The sequence below is a fragment of the Protopterus annectens genome, chromosome 17.part0 (genome assembly GCF_019279795.1).
Source record: "Protopterus annectens isolate FY-2018-M chromosome 17.part0, PAN1.0, whole genome shotgun sequence".
NCBI classification, from domain to species: Eukaryota; Metazoa; Chordata; order Ceratodontiformes; family Protopteridae; genus Protopterus; species Protopterus annectens.
This window is the reverse complement of record NC_056751.1, coordinates 146,365,233-146,391,592: the sequence shown is the minus strand read 5'-3', so window position 1 is coordinate 146,391,592 and position 26,360 is coordinate 146,365,233. Positions and strand designations below refer to the sequence as shown.

Below are 26,360 nucleotides of genomic sequence, written 5' to 3'. Positions count from 1 at the left end.
CAAGTAAGTCTAGTATTCAGGATGAGGAATTGCCGCCTAGAAAGGAGGAATTTCCTCCCACTGCCATCTGTAACCTTGATAAATGATCTTCAGAACCCATTTATATGAAACTATATGCTGTCAAAGAGAAAAGTGGAGATTCTGTTGGAAAGAAAAAAAGAGGCTGCCAGGGTGGGGGTGGGCAAAGTCTCAAACAGTCGTTCTGACTAATCAGACTATCCCTGGTTTTGGGAGTTTCCAGAATTATTCTTAGAACCCCTTGCCATTTCTTCTTAAATGTTTGTTTACCTGCATATTGTTGAGATGTTTACTTTGTTTCTTACCAAAATTGGATGGGGATTTACAGGATCCCTTGGAAAATTTGGAAAGGGAGGACTGAAAATCTTAGAGATTCCCTTAATCAGCTTATGCCTTTCATCACACTTTTTGATCACCTCTGCAGCAGACAGGCCAAAAAATAAACCTCTATCAAAAGGGAAACTTAAAATCTCATTTTAACATAATTTGGGAGGTTCTGAGAATGCAGCTAGGCAAACCTCCTCAGCAAAACAACAAATGGCCATAGCTCTTACATATCAACAGAGTTACATACACACTATAAACAATGAATAGTGGCCTGAATAAACAATTATTTACAGCAGATTTTCTCAAAATAAGAAACTGCAGGCAAAATATTCTTCATAATTTCACAATCAGGAAAGACAAACCTTAACATATAAGCCTGACAATTCAAAATTTTGAAAATCAAAGGTGCAGAAGTATATATTTTTTCTCCATACGTATCACTAATCTTCTTACCCTTATCAGAAATAGTAGAACTGGAATTAACTAAGCATTTAGCAGCAGAAGGATTAACTAAAGCTATAGCTGATGGATCAGGTTTGGGAAGAGTGTATAAAAACTTAAAAGCTTGAGCTGAACTTTATACATCCGCTCTGCCTTTTTAGGGGTCAGGTGATTGACTATCAGGAAAATTAAGTAATACTTCCATCTTCCAAAGTTGACAGAACTGCAGGAATGGGTGCAGTCTGTGGAAATTCCTTCTGTAAAATATTACAGTATTTTCCTAGACTTTAATGTCCTCCTGCTGGAAACACTAGCACATTCTAGAAAAAGTCTCATAGAAAGAGACCCGCCCCTCCACAACAAGAGTCAGAAAGTGAGCTCCCCACTTACTCTGAATCAGAAATCTGAGGAGAAAACCCTACATCTGTCCTTTCATTCTCATGTCTAGACTCAGAACCTTGAATTTCTCCAACAAAAGAGGTATCCCTCAGAATCTATTTAACAAGAAAGATCAACAGCCTGAATTAAACCCTGATCCAGACCGAATAAACTACTCCTGACTAGAAGAGGAGTAGCTGCATGTTTAGCTTTCTGTTTCTTTTTGAAAAGAAAATGGAACCAGGTAGTGTTATCGTGGCAACAGCAGCTTTCCCAGGGATGGATAACACATTCTGACAAATCTAAGGAACGTTACGTGGAACTGGATGTGTCTCCACGTGGACTTTGGGCTTTTAAAAGTCCTTCAACCCCTTTTGATATCAATGATGTGGGAGATAAAATCTTTAGGGATCGCTGGTTAGCTGCTGTCCATAAGTGTGCAATGGAATGGGTCTCAGTTCTTGCAGAAAGAGACCAAATACAGCAAAAGAGAGTGAAGGATGAAATTATCAGTATGCGCACTGAACTGGTTTCAAAAATTGGTTTACAACATTTGGGTGGGGTATTAAATAACATCAATGCTAAGCTTAAAAAGTTAGAAACTGAATTAATTGAACAAAAAAACGAAAAGCTGAAAAGAGATGTATGTGACTACAGCGGTGGGCAGGCTTTCCTATGGAAATCCAACTTGAAAGCCTTTAAATGAGGAAGGGCCATATGGCAGAAGGAGGGTTATAAAAAACAGCATTCTGTCTCCTTTGCTCCTTGGAAGGCACGGGTTACACAACTGAATCAGACCATCACATCAGGTCTCTTCCACCAGCCCAGGAACCAGAACAACACCAGCAGCGTTTTCAAAACTACGGAGATGAAAGGAATAATAACCGAAAAAGAGGGACTCAAACAAGTGCATCTACAAGTGAAGGACATTTTAAACCAGTAAATAAAAAAAGGAAGATGGCAGTAACTTTAGTTATAATTGTGAGTCATTAACAATTAATTTGTCAGAATGTTTATTAACGAATGAACAGATTAAAGTTTTAAATTTAGGCCTGAAATTTATTCCTACAGTTCTTCCTCACTGGCATTTGTTAGAACAGGAACTTTTTCATTTTTTTTCATAAATTGCATTTAAAATGTTATTTTAAAAATAAAACTGTGCACCATATTGGTGATGTGAATCTTAGTGAAGATGAAACTTTTTACTCGTGAATCTGATGTATGTGATGATTTTGATGGAGAAGGTGGTTTGAATGCATATTTTTTGTTAGATACAACTAATACTTCATGTAAAAGTAAATTTATTCCTCCTTAAAATAATGATTGTGTGAAGCAATTTTCAGCAATGTTATGGTATGCTATTGAACATGTATACAAAGAAGTTAATAGTAAGAAAACTGACATTTGTTATAATTTAACTAAAAATGAATGGGCAGCCCTGAAAGAATTGCCTGGGAGAAAGGATTTAGTTATAAAGCCTGCAGACAAAGGGAATAAAATTATAGTGTTACACTATACACAATATATGCAAATGTGTTATAAACACCTGGAAAAAAATACAGTCTATAAAATAATGCACGTTAATTGTTATAAGGAAGCTATGGAACAATTTTCAAATTATTGCAAAAAGGTGTTATGTTAGGATACTTTACTGAGGAAGATATAAATAAGAAATTTAATATGGAGGGTTGTGCTATGGCAACTTTTTACTGTTGACCAAAGTTGCATAAGGATATACACAACCCCCCAGGAAGACAGATTGTATCCACCACAAATTACTTTTTGCATAATATTGGCATTGTGTTGCAAAATTTTCTATTACCATTTGTGGAAAAATGAACATCATATATTAAGGACTCATTTGATTTTTTGAAAAAAAATTTCAGTAATTCTAGAACATACTGGATTACTTTAGATGTCATAGCTTATACACAAATATCAGACATGCGGATGGCATTAAAGCATTATATTACTTTCTAGGAGACAGTCCGTTGTCCAACTATATAATAGAACTGCTACAATTTTGTTTATTAAATAATTATTTTAGTTTTAATAACAGAATTTATCATCAATTACAAGGAACAGCCATGGGGGCACCCTTTGCCCCATATGTATGCAAATTTATTTATGGTCATGTTTAAAAGGGATTATACTTAGAAACATAATTTTATAAAGAAGCATGTCTTGTATTATTATAGATACATAGATGATTTAGTTTTTATCTGTCAAGATGGCTTTGAAATATGAAATTTTGTAAAAGATTTACATAACAATATTTATCATCTGTCTTTTGATGGATTGCAATAGGAGAGGGAAATTCATTTCTTAGATTTACTTCTAATAGGATTAGATAATGGATGCATTCAGGCCTCCGTATACAAAAAAATTATGGATGGAGGACAATATTTGTATGGGACCAGTTGCCATCCCCTCATTTAATAAATTCTCTACATTATGGAGAATTGTTGAGGTTACACAGAATCTGTAACAATAATGAAGACTTTGGTAGAGAGATTGTACAAACATCTATAATGTTTTTAAATAGAAGTTATGATATAAACACTGTCTATGGTGCCTTAAATAAGATTACTGAAGGAGATTATAGATAGATAGATATAGACATAAGAATAGCCATAAATTGAACAGGAACATTGGATATGAACAGAAAAAGATTTATTTTATAATGTCTCACAATATTTTAAGTGAGAAAATATGGAAGCAGGTTAAACATTACTGGAAGTGTCTTATGAATGATGATAAATTACAGAACATTTTGTGGAATAACCCATTGGTATTTTATAGAAGAGGGCAGAGTTTAAATGACAGACTAGTTAGGGCCTATTTTATGGTACCGGAAGACAATTTGATTTCTGTTTTGAGATCTAAAGGTGCAGTTCCTTGTAGGGATAATGTGTGCCAATTTGTAGTATCAGGTTTTGAGAGAATAAATAATATTAGATTTGATTCTGTGGGGGTATTTTCATGTGAAACTGAGGGGATTATATATATGTCCTTCGCTGCCCCTGTAACATGGTATACATTGGAGAAAGTAAAAGAATGTTTAGAACCCAGTTACAAGAACACATTAGGGACATAAAAAGGCAAAAAAAAAAAAAAAAAAAAAAACGTTCAGTGGCTGTTCATTTTATGGAATGTCAAAACAGTGACTTTACATTACTACAAGGAACTTCCGGAAAAAGTGTTAAATTGGGTGATACTGCTAAGTTAAATAAACAAGTTATTATTTAAAGAATCTGTTTTTATACTTAAAACACTCTTGCACCTCATGGGTTAAATTATGAAATTAACTGGAGGTATCTGATTTAATGACGTTTTTTATTGACCGATTGATTGCTTTATTGATGTGTGTATATAAGGGGAATGTATTTGAATGATTATAATCATCACTTCTTGAAGGCTGTATTGGCTGAGGCGCTAAAGTTTATTTTATAAACTTTTGGAACTGTTGCCAGTTGTATTGATTCATCGTTCTCTGTTCATTTGGTGGTTTTTGGAGTATTCTGACGAAACTACACTGTTCACCCTCCTAGGACCAACAAGTTTGGCCCTCCCTTGCCCACTGAGGGGACCTCAACAGCCACAGAGAAGGTGGCTAACCTCCGGTCCATAGTGGCTGTTTGTGTTACAACAAAGGAACCTGGGTTAAATGATAAGTGGTCTGGGGTACAACTAATGGCCACAGAAGAGTCTCCCATCTGTGGCTGAGGCAAACTGCTAGCCTGTTGTGATGGCAAAGGCTGTTTGCTTAACCTTTTCCTTTTGTGTTTGGAAGGAGGACGAATCATGGGACTATCAGATTGTTCAATTGTCCAAGACGAAAATGGTGCCTCTTTCCCAGGGAAAGTAACCAGTAAATGCTGGTAAAAAACAAAAAAAAAATCTATAAAAGTAATTTTTTCTCCAAAGACAAACACAGTAAAAAAAAAAAAAAAAAAAAAAGTTTAAAACACTTTGCCAACCACACAAAATATAACAAACAAAATTTATCCATAGAAAAAATGGTTTTCAGTTACTTTTAACAACTTTTAAATTGACAGGAAAATGAGCGCACCCATCTAAAGGTACAGTATGGTCTCATAACAATCCATTAAAACACAAGCTCCTAGCTTTAAAATAACTTTCCTGAATAGAAAATTATCTATAATAAACAAAATTATTAAATGGAAGTTCCCCTCCCACAAAGGGAACTTATCTGCCGAGCAAAGGAAGAGCACAAGCTGACAGCTGATCCTCGAAAGCCTCAGAGGCGCACTCTCTTCAGCAGCAGTAAAACTCTTAGGGGCTTGGCACCCAAACTTGTCTTTTAGTCAGCTCGAGCTGCCTGACAGTTTGAGTGCCCTAAAGCTTTAGAAGCTGTTTGGCAGGGTATAACCAATATAGCCATGACTACCATAACAGTGATCAATATGATGAACATCACTTATGATGCAGACACATACCCTGAGTATGAGATTGTATTTTTAATTAGCCTTCATTTAAAACTGCATAACCTTTGGCATGCAGCTTCAGATCTCATAGAACACTGAAAGAGATGGTCATCAAACAGTGCACAGCCTGCCAGATTCTATTACTAAATTCAGTATGGTAAAAAGAAGAAACTCTGCTCCAAAGCCACAAAACAGTATTTTAATAAACCAAATATAAGCGCTTTAATTTCCAATGATACAGAAACATCATCAGATGTAAGCGCTTACATTTGGTTTATTAAAATACCCATTTTGTGGGTTTGGAGCAGCGTTTCCTCTTTTTCCAGTGTTATTTTTCGCTGTTGGGCTTGGTTATTAAATTCAGTATGGTAAAAACACATATCTATTTGTAACCAGGTAGGTGGGTTGGTCTGAAGACCCTTTTCAGCCACAAGCCAGGAGCATGACATACAGTGAAAAACACATACATGAATTCATGAAAGTAATTGTACTTACAAACTTGAAATGTTCATATATTAGACATAACAGAAATTGACAGTCTTAAAGTTTGAGACAGTACCATTGTAATGTATGGTACTTCATTATTAAAATTATATACAACACATAACAGACATAGAAGCATTCACTAGTAGGACTGTGGACAGATACAAAGCAAGCTTATTTTGGTTATGTGGTCAACTGTGGACAGATACAAAGCAGGCTTATTTTGGTTGTGGTTAAGATTTTCTCAGCCAGAGCTTGCTCAATCAGTGCCCCTAAAATATTTGCAAGCCAGTTAAAAGAGGCACTATATGAATACCTCAAAAATGAAGTCACGTTGTGCCCCTTTTGAATTAATGTCAAGTGAAAAGTTGTTCCATAATGCTGGAAATGTCACAGATAACACACACTCCCATGACAGCCTTGAAAAAAGGTCTGTTTGGGGAGATGTAGTCATTGTGCATGCTTCTTAATGTTTATAGCTGTTCCCTAATGGGGAATCTTCTTCTCAATGGTGGGAAATAACCTTGTTTTAATGTCTTAAAAATCAAGGTACCCAGGAGATGGGTTGCTCTTTCTGCTATGGGATCCACCTTACCTTTCATAGGTTCATAGGTTCATACTAGGCTATCTGCCCAAGGGCATTTATAAGCCTAGCCAATAGTTATGTGGCTTTCGCCACCCCTTTAGTTTGAATAAAAACTATGCCCATTATTTTGCTGTGCCTCTGTCAAGCAGTGACACTGAAGTAATCTGCGATCTCCCATCCATTTGTCAAGATTCCTCTTGAACAAGGCCAGCGAGGTGCTCTGCCTCACATGTACCACAGCATAGGGAGTCTCTGGGTGATCAATCTGTCCCTCCAGCACATTCTATTTATAACCGTGTCAAGGTTTAAGTCTCCCGCCCTTGTGGTTCTGAGGGATCAAGATTTTTTGAGGTGAAGCATATTCATCAAATCTGGGTTTGACATGGCCTTATATGTCAGGCACAGGTCACCTCTGAGCAAGCGGTATGAGACTGAATACAGCTGGAGTTCTTTCAGTCGGGCAGCATAAGACATATTTTTGAGACCCTTTATCCTTTTGGTGAGGAACTTTTGGGGCCTTTCAAGCTGCAGCAGGCATCGGGTCAGATACATTCCGAACGGGGCATTGTACTCAATCATAGGTCTAATGAGTGATGAGTACAGGGGGACGATGACCTCCCTTGATCTAGATGTGAATCCCTTCATGATCAGGTGGGCAATATAGAAGGTTTTCCTAACTACTTTAGCAACATGAGTGTCAAACGAAAGGCTACTGTCAACCTGGGTCCCCAGATCCCTGATGACTTCTTCTGTGCTCAGTGGATTGACACCTATATGGTAGCTAGGGGTAACCTTGTTTTTCCCAAAAGGTATGACTATGCATTTCTTGGCGTTTAACTTTAGGCCATGGCTCTGGCACCAGCTATCCGTTTCTGTGAGGCCCTTCTGAAGGATATCTGTGTCAGATGTGTTTTCGACTATGGCGCCCAGTTTGCAGTCATCTACAAACTTTGTCAGCCATAACCCTCCTGTGTTTGCTTGTACTTCAGAAAAGTAGATGCCGAACAAGAGTGGACCCAGGACTGAGCCCTGTGGGACACCACTAGTGACAGGCTTTGAGTCTGACATGGCTCCAGCAACTCTGACCCTATGGGTTCTGTCACTTAGCCAGTTTGCAACCCATCTTGTGATGTATGGGTTTACATTCAAGCTGATGAGTTTTCGATGATACCTGAGTGGGGTATTGTGTCGAAGGCCTTTGCCAGGTCGAGGTAGGCTGTATGGACTGCCTTTCCCTCATCAATGGCCTTGGCGACTGTCTCGAAAAAGTCAACCAAGTTTAAGAGGCAGGATCTGCCTTTGACAAAGCCAAACTGGGTTGGATCCAAAGTCTGCAAGTTCCCTATGTCTTTATTTATGAGTTCCATTATGATCCTCTCCATGACTTTGCAAATAAGGCTTGTCAAGCTAATGGGGCGGTAATTTCCAGGGTCGGTGGAGGCACCGCCCTTATGAAGTGGGACCACAGTCGCCGTGCGCCACTCCTTGGGTACGTATCCTGAGGTGAGGCTAAGATTAAACAGCTGTCCTAATTGTGGGTTTAATTCCTCGTTGAGTTCGTGAAGCACACAGCCGGGGACACCATCCGGTCCCATGGATGCTGTGTTTTTTGCCTTAGTGAGAGCAGTTCTCACCAGGGCATTGGAGATGTTTGGGGGGCTACAATCCTTTGGTATAGATATCTCTCCTTTTGGGGGGGGGAGTTTGCACTGAACCTGTCAGCCAGTATGTTGGCAATGTGTAAAGGTTCAGTAATTTTCACATCATTTTGAACTAATTCTGAGCATATCTGGGAGTTTCCTCCTCGGTTTCTAACATAGCTAAAGAAGGCCTTATGATTGTTTTTTGAGTCCTTGGCGATTTTTCTCTCAAAATTTGCCTTGGATGATTTTATGAGAGCTCTTAGTTTTTTACTTATGATGATCAAAGGTGTCTTACCTTTCAAGGATTTTGCTCTATCTTGTAGTAGCTTCCTCCTTTTGTTGTAGAGCTTGTTTATGGCTGGGGTCCACCAGACTGGACGCTTGCCTTTGGTACAGAGAGTCTTAGTTTTGTTTGGGATAGCCTGATCCATGCAGTCCTGTAGGTGCTGGTAGAAGGCATTTGTAAGTGATTCAGCGGTTTGAGTAATGTTTACCACTGGTTCAGGGGCCTTAAAGGAGACCACACTAGTTTTTAGAAGTGTGAAATCGGCTTTTGAGAAGTTTTTCACTGTGGTCTTTTTTGTTTCAGGTGGGGGCGGGATGAGGACCTCCAGTGAGATTAGTTTATGATCTGATCTCACCAGTGAGGGGTACACTTCCGGTGTTGAACATTTTGATCCCATGTTCGTGATGATGAGATCAAGTATGTTTTCTCCTCTTGTGGGGATGGTGACTAGTTGTTCCATGGCATTTGAGTTTATGAAATCCAGGAATCTTTGGGTTAGAGTGTTTGGGCTTGAGTAGTGTTCCCAGTCTATATTAGGGTAGTTGAAGTCACCTAGTATGATGGTGTTTGGAGATACATTTATCCCCTCCAATGTTTTCAGGAAGGCCATATGAGGTTCCTGAGTTTGAGAGGGTGGCCTGTAACATGCTACAAATTGCAGAGCAGTCTTGCCTATGGTTAATTGCACCTGGATGGTCTCCGATGCATCGTGCATTGCCACCAACCTTGAGGTGTGGGTGTCCTTTATGAATATGGACACTCCCCCTCCTTTCTTGGTGTTGTCCGGATTTTGGGGCCGAACGCATGATATGAGGTGAAACCTGTTAGTGCTGGGGTGCTCTCAGGAGCCTTGAACCAGGTTTCTGTCACAGCACAGACATCGATGTTCTCCATATTGAGAAGGGCCTCGAGTGCGTGCATCTTGAGATTGAGACTTCTGGCATTGAGCAGCATTACCCTTAGTTTTTTTTCTTTTTGGTGTTCTAGGGTGGTAGGTTTAGAATTTGAGCCTTGCCTAAAAAAGGCACTATGGGGGTGGCAAGAGCCTTTGCCAATATCCGGAAGCCCAGGGGTGACAGGTGCAAGCCGTCCCTTTAGCCCAGGGGTGACAGGTGCAAGCCGTCCCTTGCGAAGCAGCGTGGCTTGTCCAGCATGTCATCCCAGGCAGACAGACATTGGATCCCCTTTGAATGACACCAGAATTTAAGCCAATTATTAAAGCTGATCATCTTATCACTGTATTGTGGCATCATTCTAGGTGAAGGTAGGATTCTGCTCAAGGTCAGGGTCATACCTGCCTGGGCTACATAAACAGAGAGCTCCTCAATGTCCCTTTTCATGTAGTCCAAGGAGGTACGTCTCAGGTCGTTGACACCAGCGTGGACAATGACTGAGTCGTACTTGTACCTGCTGTTGAGAGACCTGAGTGCTTGCATTATGTGGCGGATTCTAGCGCCCGACAGGCAGCTTACTGTGACCTTCTTCTTACTCAGTCTGGTGAGTGGGACGTCAGTGTGTCTGACTATGGAGTCACCAATGACAAGTGTGTCTGGCATTGTGTTTGGCCTTAGGGGCTGTGACTGTTTGACACTCTGACTGTGTGGTCTATGTGTTGCATGTGTTGGGTCCTGAGGTGGTAGTTGTTTGGGTGTCTGCTTTGGTGGCCTCTGCTGTTTTGGTAGATTTTTGATCAGAGCCTCAGAGTATGTCTTTGTGTGATTATGTGTATGATTTGAAGTTGTGATGGTACTATGTGTGACTGGGTATGTATTGTGTGTGGTTTCCTTCTCCTCCTGTCTGGTCTTGCCAGTCCTATGTTGAGAGAGTTCAGCCTCCAGTTTGGCCGTATAGTTGCATCTCTCACATGTATTTGTGTTTTGTGGGAGAAGGAGAGGATTGTCTGTGTACATGAGGCAATTGTAACTTGCCTCAATATTCCCAGGTTCACCAGTTGAGCAGGAGAGGACACTAGCAACTGATCCCTCGACATACTAGAAGTAGTAGATAAAAAGACTTTCAAAGGACTCCGGGGGAAGTGGGTTTTAGGTTGGTGGGGTACTATCTATAATAAGAGTGCTTTATCAAGGTGCAAGTACTGTAGGAGTAAGTGCTAGGCTTATAGATAGAGAATAGTCTACTTGGGAATCAAGTAGAGATGAACCTTTCAGTTATAGGATACGCTGGTTAGATCAGCAGTACAGCTCAAGGAAGGTAGTTTTAAGGGAAAATTTGAAGAGTGTAATTTAGGTGGCCCGAATAGTTTAACCTTATTTAACCGCCGCTGCTCTTGTGTGCAACAGTGGGAACTCTGCGCTAAATCGCGCAAACGCGCGTTTAGCATGTTTTATATCAGGGGGCTGAAAAATGCTAGGAACTGGCCCAAAACGACCAATAGACTACAAGTTTCTGGCTGAAACCTCACAAAACTGGACCAACAAGCAGCTCAATGCTTCCCACTCCCACTGGTAAGCAAGGGAACTTCCTACGTCCAAATTAGGCAAAGAATCAGTAACAGGAACTACAAACAAAGTCCAGGGATCAGCAACTCTGAAACTGGACTACTCTAGCTCAGTAAGGCGGGAAAAACAAGAGATTTTTTTTTTTTTTTTTTTTTCAGAAACAGGTACAGTAGACACTTTTAAATGCTATAAATCGGCTATCACAGCCTACAGAAACAATTTACAATTACAGATTTTAAAAGTAACAAAATGAGAATTCAAGTGCAATAACAGAATAAATGCAGACAAACAAATACAATGTATCAGCAAGCAGGCGAAATACAGTCGCTAGGTAATTAGAAGTGGAAAGCCACAAAAATATACTTAAATCAGGTAAAGTCGCTTTTTTAGCTCTCTGAAGCCTGGATTACTCTGCTGGCCACCACGAGGATCTGTGCTGAGTAGGTACAAGCTGGAAAACGTGCGTTTAGCGTGTTTTATATCAGGGGGCTGAAAAAAGCTAGGAACTGGCCCAAAACGACCAATAGACTACAAGTTACTGGCTGAAACCTCATAAAACTGGACCAACAGGCAGCTCAATGCTTCCCACTCCCACTGGTAAGCAAGGGAACTTCCTACCTCCAAATTAGGCAAAGAATCAGTAACAGGAACTACAAACAAAGTCCAGGGATCAGCAACTCTGAAACTGGACTACTCTAGCTCAGTAAGGCGGGAAAAACAAGAGATATTTTTTTGCACAATAATGCAATGGTGAGAATACCACCAGGAAAAAAGAAACAATGTGCAAAGCAATACATCACAAACTCCTCAAAGTTTATACAATCTGTAGAAATTAGTCAATGTACAAAATTAAGCGTTTACTAAAAAAAATGGCTGATTTCAAAAGAAAAGTGCTCACTGTTGAAAACAAACACTCTCATTCAGCAAATATAAATTCAAAATTCTAACAATAAAGAATATGAGAAAACATAACACTATACCAGTCATGAAAGAACAGTGTAATGAAGTGAAGTAAAGTGCATGGGATGATGGAAGGGCCAGTAGACAGTACATAACAAAAAGACATTCTCAGTTGTCAGATCACCCTGATCTCTTCACCCACTACATGGACACTTACACTCAAGATTCACCCAATTAAGGAGCCTCAGTCCACAAGATGTAAGCCAGACAGGTGCTCTCCAAAGACCTCAAAGTGGGATGCCAACAAGGGGCTCTGGGACACAGCTAATAGCAGAAAAATGTGGGGTCAGGCTACTATTCAATCAAACTCTACTATACTGCACACATGAGGGGCAGGGTGTATAGTATCAAACATGATGCTCATTACAGTTCCACATGAAGATTACTGTTAACAGTTCTTAATTTCCCATCTCCAACACAATTTACTCATGTATAGAACACTCTAGAGCTCTGCCAAAAAAAAGCTCCACATGACCACAGCCTGGAGAGTTTTGTTTTACTGTCTTAACCTGCTGGCCGTTTCGCGACTGACATGCCTTCTGGCTGTGATGTAGTATGCAAATGATGCATGACTGACATGCCATGCAGAACTGCCTCTGACATCATGAATATTCATTGTCTAATTGTAGTTTACCCTCTTCCTCAATGCAGTTGGGGGTTGGGAGGGTGGCCTAATTGTTAAGGTGTTTGCCTTACAAACACAAAGTGCAGGGTTTGAGTCTCACAAGGGATAATTGGCTAGGCTTAAAATGGCTCTCAAGGGCAGTTAGCTTAGTACTAACCTATGAACCTAGTGCAATCTCAGAATTGGTATATTTAAGTAGCGGGGGTGCGGGGTGAAGGAGGGCTAGCCCCCTTGCAAAAGCAAAGGGGAAAAAATTAATATGTGTGTGTGTGTGTGTGTGTGTGTGTGTGTGTGTGTGTGTGGGGTGTGGGGTGTGGGGGTAAATCAATGCAGGATGTGTGCTGGAGCAAGACCTACAGTCTGAGTTTTATTTTGTTTCTGTCTTTACAGACAAGGATATCCCTGCCCTCTTGAAATGGCTCACTGGCTCTTGCTAGTCGCTAGAGAAGCGGGAACCTGTGTTATACTCTCCACAAACTGTTTGTTGAGACTTCAGAGCTACCAACCTATGGTAAAGGCAATGGGTTATTTGATGAGGTCATAGTCATTTTTTTATACTACATGACCGCAGTATGTGTCGATCATTAAATTGTGTATCATATGATGAAAACTAGAATAATTTTGTTACAGTACATAAATATATATATATATATTTTAAGTATAGCACTGCTGTGTATTTGGTGGTGTAGCCTTTATTACTATCTGTACCTGATTACACTTTTTCTCAGTATATGTTAGAAATGATACAAGTCTAGAAAACAGCTAAAACTGTCTAAATTAATGCTTGCAGTGAATTTCGCCCAAACCTAAGCATGCACTGGTGAAAACTTTTATTTGTGTATGTGTACGGATGACAGTTAAATGATGAGTGCATTTATTAAGGACAAAAAGAGTTACATTGTCTTTAAGATGTGATGTGGGTTGAGGCAACAGTATAGTAAACTAAGTTCACACTATGTGCTTTCCATATGCTGACAACCCCGGATGAATATTCATATGGACGAGTAAAACATCAAAATGTTTATTCATGAAAATAGTAAAATGTCACCTGGTTCTGTGTGTTGGGTGGGGTTTGGGCGGCGCTTGCTACTGCGCATCCGGTGAGTTAAGACAGTAAAGCAAAGCCACCTGGAGAATGATGACATTATTGTTAAAACACTTGCACTGAGATTGTCAAAAGCAGAATATGACATTTTGTATTGAAATCCAGCTATACAACCTAACTCATGGAAACAAACAGAACCTGAAAGTACATCTGACAATTAATTATTATTATTAGTAGCAGTAGTAATAGAAGTACCAATAAAATAAACGAAACTTGTTTACTTATTCATATTTGTTAACTATGAGAGTGGGTTGATCAACTGACTGTTCAGTCATGACCCAAAGTCAGAAAAACAGGAGACGCACAAAACATTTTCAGAGGCACATACAAATTTCAATGGCCTTAGAAGAACATGTGGCCAAACAGTCCCAGCAACAGGATACAGTGGGATAGCACCAGGGACACAATGATTAAGAGTAACAAGAGCAAAATGCATCAGATAGTTATCTAAAAGGCATGCAATTGTTGGTGGGATAAAAGTATGCATATTTTAGAAACATTAGAGGAGTATAAACTTGTTACAGTGACACAGAACCTATGCAGAAGTGATAGCTAATGGTGTGTCATTCTGAATAAAGTTTTGAAGATTGAATATTAATTTGACTTCAGAAGTATGTGTTGTTTAAATTAAAAAAAAAATAATTCTCGTATTTGGATTCTGAATGGTGAAAAGGGTAAATCTATATAACTAATGAAACATTACTTACATTGGAAATAAAAGTATAGGAAAAGTTATACAACTGTATTACAGTAACAAATATCCACTACTAATTACTTATATATATATATATATATATAAAATGTGTGTATATATATATATATATATATATATATATATATATATATATATATATCTTTGTACTAGACTAACTGCTCTTGTGGGCCATTTTAAGCCTAACCAATTATCCCACAAGTATCAAACTCTGCACTTTCTGTCTGCAAGGTAAACACCTTAACCATTATGCCAGCGTATGCATATAATAGCCTACTACTGACCAACTGGCATAATGGTTAATGTCTCTGCCTATCATGCACAAGGTATGAGGTTAGATCCTGACTTCCAACCAATGCCTATATAGACCTATATAGATTTTGCACATTCTCCATTCCTCTCTGTGGGGCTCCTCTCACCTTCCAAAACCATGCTGAATGTTTTCAGTTGTGGACAGCAGCACAGGCTGTAGATGGTGCCTGAAGAAGGAAGACTTGTATAGATCAACCGTTCTGAGCATCTACTGCGGTGCTTAATATCCTCAACAAAGGAGAACATGGATTACAGGCTGACCTCCATGTGTCAAGGCTAGCCACTCAACTGTGTAACAATTGACTCTAGATGATTCGGTTGTATTGACTAATGTCACCAAATAGGCACAGATATTTGCCAGTGATAAGTGGGATAAGGATATGGCCTACTGTGACCTACACCAGGGATCCAAGCCACTGGTGGGAGGGCTGTATGTGCCCATGACGGCCATTGTCTGCCTGTTATAAAGCCCAGGTTCCCTGAGTCTATAAGCTACTGAGTGGACGGTCTCCATTTGCCCAGCTAGTGTTACTTGAGATAGCTCTGTTTAGCAAAAGCTGGAAGTAAAACTAATCAACCTGATAAACTTGAACTAAAGATTGCTTCACTCAGTGTAGGGTCACTGACTGGATGCAGCCTGGAAGTGGATGGTATGATAAGGAGAAGGCATCCTATTTATCCAGGAGACAAATTGAAGGGTAGTGCAGCAAAGCCACTTAGCTTGGTATACCAAGTCCACTACTCAGGAGGACAGACTTGAAATGATGTATGAATTGTGAGAATTGTGAAGAGACAGTAAGGGATCATCATCAGAATTAGTGACAGACTCCAGTGTAAGATCAGGCACTGATCATAATCTCAGCATATGTCCCACAGCAGGGTTGTGACAGTGAAGAAAAGAATGCATTCAGACAGCAGCTGAAGGACCTACTAAATAAAGCAGCACAACATGAATTGGTGTTGATAACGGATGACCTGAATGCACATACTGAGATGAGCAGAACAGGATATGAAGATTGCCTGGGTCCACGTGGGTGAGGCACCAAAAATAAAGGAGGAGATACTACTGTGTCTAGCAAATGGCTAGATGGTGGACAACACATGGTTCAGCAAGAGAGACAGTCATACAAATCACATCCTCCACTTAAAGAAAGGTCACTAAGGTACAATCAACGAATGCAAAATCATTCCCAGTGAAACAGTCAGCCCACAGCATAAACTACTGATTGCCATAATCAGTTGCATGCAGTGGTCTGAGAAGGCTCAATGGAGACTAGGCTGAAGACCTGGAAGTTGACCTAAAAGAAAGCACACGAGTTCAAGGAATTACTCCGGGCTCTAGTAACTCTGGAAGAAGTGAAAGTAGGTGGAGTTGAAGAAGAATAGCAGCACTTCAAAACAGCATGTGTGAGGACTACAGGACAGACATGTGGTCAAGCTAGGTATGGAAATAAGGTACATAAGGAAAGCTGATGGTGGAATGCACAAGTCCAGGAATCTGTCAAAGGAAAGAAGAATTGCAGGAAAAAGTAGAGGATAGAAAAGATGGACCAGGCTAGAAAGGAATCCTAATTGGCTAACAAAGATGCTAACAGAGAAGTTGAAATAGCAAAGAACATGGCATAACAGGCAATCTACCAGTTTCTAGACAGTGACTCAATAGATGGCATAAAAAACACCAGATTGAAATGCAAAGACAAAAAGCTAAAGAAGACAGATACCCTTCTTAAGGGATGCCAGCAACAACCTACCCACCAGTCCACCAGACATCAAAAACAGATGGAAGGAGCACTTTTTGCAGCTTCTGAATGAAGAAAACCGCATGACACAGACTAAGATGAAAGAAGAGGAGGAGTCCACCCTAGAAATAAGAACAGTACCAAGGAAAATTAAGTCAGGGAAAATGGCAGGCCCAGGTAAGGTCACAGCACATATGATACCGATGTTGGGTGAGACAGGGGAAGAACAGCTCCTGAGAGTACTCATAGCATTATGGAGAGAAAGGCATATCTCAGATGACTGGAAAACAAGCATATTACTTCCAGTGTTAAAGAACAAAGGGGACATTCACAGCTGTGGGCAGTACAGACATTATCAAACTCATGTTGCACTGCATAAAAGTACTGGAGAGAGTGACTGATAAACAAATATGCGGGGCAGCAAAAAGTAAGATGGAAGATGAGCAGTTCAGACTCAGATCAGGAAGCAGCACAACTGATCCGATATTTGAAGATAGCTGAGAAGAAGCTAGAGAGGAGGAAAGAGTCCAACTGGACATTCCTAGACCTGAAGACAGCATATGTCAAGCACAAGCTGCACTCCTGTGTACGTCTTCCTTCACCTGAAATGTTAAACCAAGGACCCATCTGCTTAAGTTGGTGATAGCTCAAGTGGATGTAAAAGATCCCATGGCACCAACTGAAAGGAGAGGTTGTTTTCCAATGCCCTGGCCACAAATTCCCTTTGTAGCTGAAATACCACCTTGTGTCTTACCTGAAAAGAGGCCACTAGCCTAGAGAGACTAATCTGGTCAACAACGGATAAATAAAATAAAGCACAATATTCCACAAACGTACCTTCCATACCACTAATACATACTTATACAATTACATTAAATCATTACCATCAGGTCCCTTTCTTCTTTTATTGCTGCTTACTATTACCAGTATCATCACTACTCTTCGCTCCCACGGGCAGGCACTTCGGTCTTGAGTTTCTGCTTCCCCAATGCAGTATGCTTTTTCGGCTGAAGCGAACTGAAGCTGGAAATTTTAGTCTAGTCTCATTATGTATGTATATTATATACACAACACCTTTTTGCTGTATAACACTCATCAACAAAGTCATAACCTTCCATCCATCCACAATGAAATGGACTGGCTCCTGTACTACAGCGCTTGTTTCGCACCCTTCCATCTGACTAAACTCATAGTAACTAATAATTACATTCTCTTACTGTCAAAAATCAGAGTGGTGAACTTACAACATAGTTTTCTTACAAACTGGATTATCACGGACATTAATACAACTGCAAAGGTCTCCAGAAACAGAAGAATGTTAAATGTATTTTCATGTATTTACGTGTCATGTAGAATACCTCTCCCATTAAAACTGTGACGGGTGCACACTGTAACTCTAAATTTACAACTTGTATCGAAATATTCCACTTAGGATGTTAAAGAAAATTAATCGTGAGCCACCAAATGTCGCTCCATGGTTGTCAAACGGGAAAAAAAGTGTGGACTAACTTAACAATTATCTCTCCCAGGACTTCTAGTAAGGATTGTACTGCCGCAGTGCTACCTGTCACTCCGCTGCAAATGTTTTAAAGCAGGCAGATAACATAAATTATAAATCTTACCAAACACCATAGTAGAAACATGCATAAATTACGTTTAATCTCCTGCCCAGATCATAACTTCTAGATTTTACAATTTGACAACGTCAGTTTAAAAGTAATTCCTACCAGGACCGGAAAAATATTACGACAAAAAATGTTGCACACTTGGTCCAACCCCCTAATACTTCCCTCATAATCTTTTCAGAAGTTATTTGAGAGTGAAATAAAAAGTGAAAGGCAATATCAAACGAGGATATAAAATCCTTGCTAGTTGTTCTGCTATTGTGAAATGTAATGTACAGACCAGCAATTGTTATGGGGACTACAAAATACCTTTCAGCAGTCAGGTTTTTCGTGGTGGTTTTCCACTTTCCTCATCAATTATTTGACTTCAGTAAATCATTAAAAATCAGCCTCTCACCAATCTCAAGCATTATAGTTTCACACTCATTGTTCCAGAATACATGTTGATGTAAAACATGTTCCAGTAACTTTTTAAATGAATTACAGTATATTTTTAAAGATCTATGAACCCCGAACCTTAAAGTAATCGGAAAGGACACATAATTTGCTCTCGGATATATCCCGTCTTTTGAATACTATCATTTCCACATCAACCTGCGCGGTTGATTTTGGTCTAGGGTTACCACCTGTCCCACTTTGCGAGGGACAGTCCCTTTTTGGGCAGTTGTGTCCTGACAAAAAATTGTAAAAATAACAAATGTCCTGAGATTTTAGGACAAAATTATTTCCTATATTTTATGTAATAGTTGCATAAAACAGTTATTCTGTGTCTGAAATACCTAAATGTTATAAGAAACAGAATAAGCAACTAAAATGCTACAAGAATAAGCTTTTATTTAGACAAAAAAGTTAAGTTCTTTCCTTTGTACTGGCTGTGGGTATGTGTTGGCCTGTAACATCTGATGTTTGTACCAAAAATGTCCCACTTTGGCCATTTGAAAAGGTGGCAACCTTATTTTGGTCTCAAGCACAGTTATATATATGACCCATTACATATATTTTAGTTGTGTTTCTAGTGACTACTAAATGTCATCCGGGCTGAATCCAGGTCCAGCTGGTGAATCTGGGAATCTTGAGGCAATGTTACAACTGCCTCATGTACACAGACAACCCTCTCCTCCTCCCAACAAATTCCATCACATGTGAGAGATGCAACCATATAGCCAAACTGGAGGCTAAGCTCTCTCAACTCAGTACTGGCATAACCAGTCAGGAGGAGAAGGAAACCACACTCACTACAATTCCAGTCTCATATAGACCTACCACGACAGCAAACCAAACACATAATCACACAAAAACATACTCAGAGGCTCTAAATAAAGATCTGCCTAAGCAGCAGAGACCTCCAAAGCAGACACCCAAGCAACCGCTACGCTAAAACAAAACACGTGCAACACATATCTCACAAAGCCAGTGTGCCGAACAGTCACAGCCCTTAAGACTAAACAGCACACCTGATACACTTATAATAGGTGACTCTATCGTCAGGCACACTGACATCCCACTCAACAGGCTGAACAAGGAGAGGGTCACGGTGAGCAGCCTGTCGGGCGCAAGGATCCGCCACATAACACAAGCACTCAGGTCACTCCAAGGCAAGTACAAATATGACTCAGTCATTGTCCATTCTGGTGTGAATGACCTGAGACGTATCTCCCTGGACTACATGAAAAGAGACATAAAGGAGCTCTCTGAGCATGTAGCCCAGGCCGGTATGACCCTGACCTTGAGTAGCATCTTACCCTCACCAAGAATGATGCCACAATATGAAGACAAGATGATCAATTTCAACAATTGGCTTAAGTACTGGTGTCATTCAAAGGGGATCCAATGCCTGTCAGCTTGGGATGATATGCTCGACAAGCCATGATGCTTCGCTAGGGACGGCTTGCACCTGTCACCCCTGGGCTTTCGGATATTGGCAAAGGCTCTTGCTACCCCCGTAGTGCCTTTTTTAGGCAAGGCTCCAAAGACAAACCCACCTCCATAGGTATCACAAGGGATAAGAAACTAAGAGTAATGCTACTCAACGCCAGAAGTCTAAACCTCAAGATGCATGCACTCGAAACTCTCCTTAGCATGGAGAACATCGATATCTGTGCAGTAACAGAAACCTGGCTCAGGGCTCCCGAGAGCACCCCAGCACTACCAGGTTATACCTCATACCATGCTTTTCGGCCGCAAAACTTGGACCGAACCACAAAAGGAGGGGGAGTATCGATATTCATCAAAGATACCCACACCTCCAGGTTGGTGGCAAAGCACGAAGCATCAGAGACTATCCATGTGCAACTAACAGTGGGTAAAACTGCCTTCCAGTTTATAGCCTGCTACAGACCACCCTCCCAAACCCAGGAACCCCACTCGGCCTTCCTGAGAACACTGGAAAATATGAAGGTCTCTCCAAACACCATTATATTGGGCGACTTCAACTACCCAAACATAGACTGGGAGCATTACTCTAGCTCCAACACCCTAGCCCAAAGGTTCCTAGAATTTATAAACTCAAATGCTATGGAACAACTTGTTACCACTCCCACAAGAGGGGAAAACATACTGGACCTGATCATCACTAACATGGGGACTCTATGCTCCAGACCAGAAGTGTATCCCTCACTGGTAAGATCAGACCATAAACTAATCTCACTGGATATTCACATCCCGACCCCACCCCCTGCCCAGAAAACCACAGTGAAAAACTTCTCCAAAGCAAATTTCACACTCCTCAAAACCGAGGTGGAATCCTTCAAAGCCCCCGGGCCTGTGGAAAATACAGCCCAGACCGCAGAATCCTTTATAAACGCATTCTATGAACACCTTCAGGAATGCATGGATCATGCGATCCCAAATAAAACCAAGACCCAATCCTCCAATGGCAGACGTCCTGTCTGGTGGACCCCAGCCATAAACAAACTATACAATAGAAGGAGGAAGCTACTAAATGATAGAGCAAAATCCCAAAAAGGGAAGGCATCACTGATCAGTATTAGCAAAAAACTACGGGCACTCATAAAATTGTCTAAGGCCAGCTTCGAGAGAAAAATTGCATCGGACACTAAGGATAATCACAAGGCTTTCTTTAGTTATGTTAGGAACCTGGGTGGTAATTCCCAGATATGCTCAGAATTAGTCCAAAATGACAAAAAATACGCTGAACCCACAGACATTGCCAACATCCTAGCTGACAGGTTCAGCGCAAACTCCCCCCCCCCCACCAAAATGGCAAATATCTATCCCAGCAGAGTGCTGCCCCCCTGACATCTCAGATGCTCTGGTAAGAGCCGCCCTCTCCAAAGCAAAAAACACAGCATCAATGGGACCAGACGATGTCCTGGGCTGCGTCCTACATGAACTCCAAGAAGAGCTAAACCCAAACATAAAACTACTGTTCAATCTCAGCCTTACTACAGGATATGTGCCCAAAGAGTGGCGTACAGCAACAGTGGTCCCTCTCCATAAAGGTGGTGCCTCAACGGATCCTGGAAACTATCGCCCCATAAGCCTGACTAGCTTGGTCTGCAAAGCTATGGAAAGGATCATCATGGACCTCATAAATAAAGATATTGGGGGCCTACAGACACTGGATCCTACCCAGTTCGGCTTTGTTAAGGGCAGATCCTGCCTCTTAAACCTGGTTGATTTCTTTGAAACAGTCACCAAGGCCATTGACGAGGGGAAGGTGGTCCACACAGCCTACATGGACCTCGCAAAAGACTTCGATACAATACCCCACTCGGGCATTATAGATAAGCTCACCAGCTTAAATATAAACCCCTATGTCACTAGATGGATTGCAAACTGGCTCAAGGACAGAACCCACATGGTTAGAATTGCTGGAGCCACGTCAGACTCCAAACCAGTTACAAGTGGTGTCCCACTAGGCTCAGTCCTGGGACCTCTCTTGTTCGGTATATATTTCTCGGAGGTACAGGCCAACACGGAAGGACTGTGGCTGACCAAGTTCGCAGATGACTGCAAACTGGGCACCATAATCGACTCTCCAGATGACACAAGCATCCTCCAAAAGGGCCTCATAGAAACAGACAACTGGTGCCAGAGCCATGGCCTCAAGCTAAATGCCAAAAAGTGTATAGTCATCCCTTTGGCAAAAACAAAGTGCCACAAATTACCACATAGGTGGTAATCCATTAAGTAAAGAAGAAGTAATTAGGGACCTGGGGACCCAAGTTGATAGCAATCTCTCATTTGACAACCACGTGGCCAAAGTGGTTAGAAAAACATTTTATATAGCCCACCTAATCATGAAGGGATTCACATCTAGATCAGGGGAGGTCATCGTGCCTCTTTACTCATCCCTCATCAGGCCCATAATTGAATACAATGCCCCTTTTGGGATGTACCTTACCAGACACCTGCAGCAACTGGAAAGACCCCAAAAGTACCTCACCAAGAGGATCAAAGGGCTCAAAAAGATGCCATATGCTGCCCGGTTAAAGAAACTCCAGCTCTACTCAGTGGCATACCGCCTGTTCAGAGGCGATCTGTGCCTGATGTATAAAGCCATGTCCAACCCGGAATTAATGGACATGCTGCACCTCAAAAAATCCAAATCCCATTGAGCTACGCACTCGAGAGATTTGAACCTCAACACTGAAATAAATAGGACATGCTGGAGGGACAGATTCATAACCCAGAGGCTCCCTTCACTCTGGAATAAAATCCCAGTCCAGGTTAGGCAGAGTCCCTCATTGACTCTCTTCAAGAGGAATCTTGATGAGTGGATGGGAGATCGTAGGTTTACCCCGGGTATCACTTCTGTGTCACTGTTAGACAGAGGCACAGTATACTAACCTCGAAAAAGGGCATAACAAAATAAATTTAGAATGGGTGGCGAAAGCCAAACACATTCTGGCTAGGCTTATAAATGCCCTAGGGCAGATAGCCTAGTATAAACCTATGAACCTATGAACCTATGAAACTGCAAATGGTCTGTGTACTACCCTGGTTAACAAATGCAAACAAGTTGTCTCCCCACTATTTATTTATTTGGCCTTTTTTCCTGCTTCTTGAACAAATACGTTCAGCAGTACGCTACAAGGGTTGTAGCTACCGTGTTATGAGATTATAGGAAATTACTGTCTTTTTTGAGTCTATAGGCCTAAAATCAAAAAGTATTCTAAGTTTGAATTAAATACATAAATGCCTACCTGCGAATTAATTGGATGGTTCCTTTTTGACTTAGGCTCTACAATGCATTTTTTAAATCTCAGCCAAGATCACAAAAGTTAAGAAAATTTAAGGACTTAGCATTTTCTGCCTGTTACTAGCATTTTCTTTATCAAATCTTTTGCTGATTGCTTATTTTTCCTGTTTTCAAAGAATGTTTACATAGCAGAGTAGCAATCACTGTGCTTTCAAATAATGTTAGTTGCAGTGTCATTTTGTCAGGCTTATTTGTTTATCTGTCTTGCTGTGTTGACTGCTAGCACTTTACCACTTATGTTAACTAATGATAGGCATTCAACCCTAAGAAAAGAAAAGAAAAAAAAAAACATAAAATGCTGGGGCTTGGAGGCAAAAATAGTATACAGTTTGTTAATGCATCTTCATGATATGTGAGCAGCGGAATGTTGGGTTTGTTATTCACAGCAGAGCAGTCCAGACATGTTGGACAAACAGAGACCTGAAAATGGCTGTCTGGATGCAGCCACAGTCTTTTCTAACATGGCAGAAAAGTGAAAGGCAAAGCAAACCAATGTAACATCTTGCATGCACACTAACCATATAGGTACTTAAAGCTTTACTCCAAAAAGTTACATCCCTACCCTACAATTAAATAATTGATACTCTAGTCTATACTGTTCTAAGAGTATAACATGATATACCTGCAGATGGTTTATACTTGTGTAAAAACATATAGCAGTGTAACTATTTTTATGTAGTAAAATTTTACAGTTATTGAAGCAGCTGTATAAATCAGTCATTGCTGTCATAACGTTTTAGAAAGGCATTGCATCTGGATTGCTTTTTGATTGCTGTCCCAAATCTGGATGCTTTAAAAGTCTCTATTAGTAGATAATCTTATTGCAGATTCAACACTCACTTCATATAAAGTGCCATCTTTAGATAGTTCACTCTTATCCTTTGAATCAGATGGTATAGTGGCTGGGGCAGTGTCATGAGCTGGGTAACTGTACCTCTCTGGAACACTCTTATCATCTGGTAATTGAGCATCTTTGTGGCTAGAACTGTTTCATATCAGTAGTCTTTCAGAAAATTCAGTATTCAAAATTTAGAATGGTCCAGTTCTGTATAAATGACCACAGTTATACCCAAGCTTCTGTGCCTCTCTGGTTTCTATGTCAGACCCCACAGTATTAGCTTGAGCTACCACAGCACCTTACTGCTTCTTCAAGCACTTGTCAGATTGATTTTGAATTCTTGCAATCTCTTCAGGCTTCAGGGTTGGCAGTGACCTAGATGACCTATAGCAGTGCAGTTTCTACTTTTGCTGCTCTTTCTTCCAAGTTACCTTCAGATGCTGTGTGTTTTCGGCTTGAAGTAGTACAGACAACATTCAACTTCATTCTCTTTCCCATCAACAGCTGACAAGGGGGGAGTCCCACTGGTTGCAATGAAGTGTTTCAGTATTCAAGCAAAAATAGAAAACAATCTTGTCTTGAGCTGCCAGCACACTCCTATGTAATGCTTTTCACTATAAGACTCTTCTAATGTGCTCTTTGGATGGTGGCTATCTTGATGAGGACATTTTGTGCTAAAACTCCCACTGCATTATGCACAGAATTCTTGATTATTGGGACTGTCTGGTGTTGTTTGTCATAAAGACATTGCTTTTTCGGAGTAAAGACTAATTATGAAGACATATCTCATAATTTGATGACTTTTGGATTCTTTGACTAATAAAACATGCAGGTAAAATACTAACTCCCCTTGAACTGAAATATGTCAGTGACTATTTCATTCCATGGCCTGACTGGTATTTCATGAGCAATAGCACTGTTTTTATGTTTGCTTTGTGTGAAACACATTGCAGATTTGACATTTTTTTGATCATAAGATCTTCTTATGACAATGCCAAAGTACACTTCATGGATTGTTTCTAGTAATGCATTATGTATTTTATTTGGCACAATCACTATGAATGATTTGAGCAACAGTCTTTGAAATACATAAATGTCATTATTGAAACTGTAATGAATTCTGTTAATGGAACTTTATCTTTTCATTTGGCCATCTAACCGGTACCATATATTTTTAGCATTTGTAACTCCATCTCTTGTTCAGTATTGTAGGTAAATTCCTGTAGTAAATTGTCAAGTCCAGAAAGTCAACACATCATTCAAAACTATCAAATGAGTCAGAAGAATTCATATTTATGTGTTTAATTTGCTTCTCACTTTAGTATACACTGCACTTTGCTTGTTAAGGTGTAACAGATTATACTGCAAAGATACGTGGTCTTTCTTGAACTAATAGCTTTGTTAATTTGTGAATCATCTATTTCACAGATACATGAATCATATTCTTTGTGAGAGAATACAGATCACCAACTTTGTACACATGCAGATTATTGTCTTTATGAGGCTGCAAATCATCCTGACTGTCTTCATGATGTTTTGCACTTGCAGATACACACTGCCAGTTTACTTTGTGATGTTCAGTTATTCAAAAGCTAATCTGTACATGATATCTGGTTGATGTTGTGAGAGGGCAAGGCACCACTGCCATCAATATTTGAGGTGCAATTGAATTGTCAGTACAGGATTTCAAACTCAAAACTAGCTAATACGTAAAATTCATATGGTTTTAAGGGTGCAGAGTAAATGTGCAGTTGCATAAATACAAATATTTCAGCCATGAGCACTAATGACCTTCTAGCCTGCCAATATACAAAAATACTTATTCCCATAATAAGTGTCCAGGTCATTCTTAAAAATATCTAAACCACTTTGAGTAATAACAAATCCCTACTATACCCAAGTAAGATTTATATTGTATAGCTACAGCTCACAGTTATAATCACTAGCTTCCCAGATTTCACCAACCTCGGAATGACCCCACTGCATTCCAGTGTAGTCTTGCTGACAGCAATTAAAACTGGGCCAAAACTATTTTGCACACACATTCACACAATGTTTTCCAGTTTGGGAGAGTTAAGTAGTAACGCTGTAGCACCAATGCCCTCCCTTCCCCAGTCTGCAGTATGCTGCTACCAGTTAGACAAAACCAAC

The 26,360-nt window shown here is 40.3% G+C and overlaps 1 protein-coding gene across 1 annotated transcript in view; it reads right to left on the bottom strand.

The window, feature by feature from the left end:
* Positions 1-18,258, bottom strand: part of ERCC6L2 (ERCC excision repair 6 like 2) — a 1,190,567-nt gene extending 1,172,309 nt beyond the window's left edge. The window contains exon 1 of the mRNA XM_044058934.1: positions 18,145-18,258. The gene's annotated coding sequence lies outside the window, so the exon portion shown is untranslated. The remainder of the gene's footprint in view (positions 1-18,144) is intronic.
* Between the last annotated feature and the right edge of the window lie 8,102 nt (positions 18,259-26,360).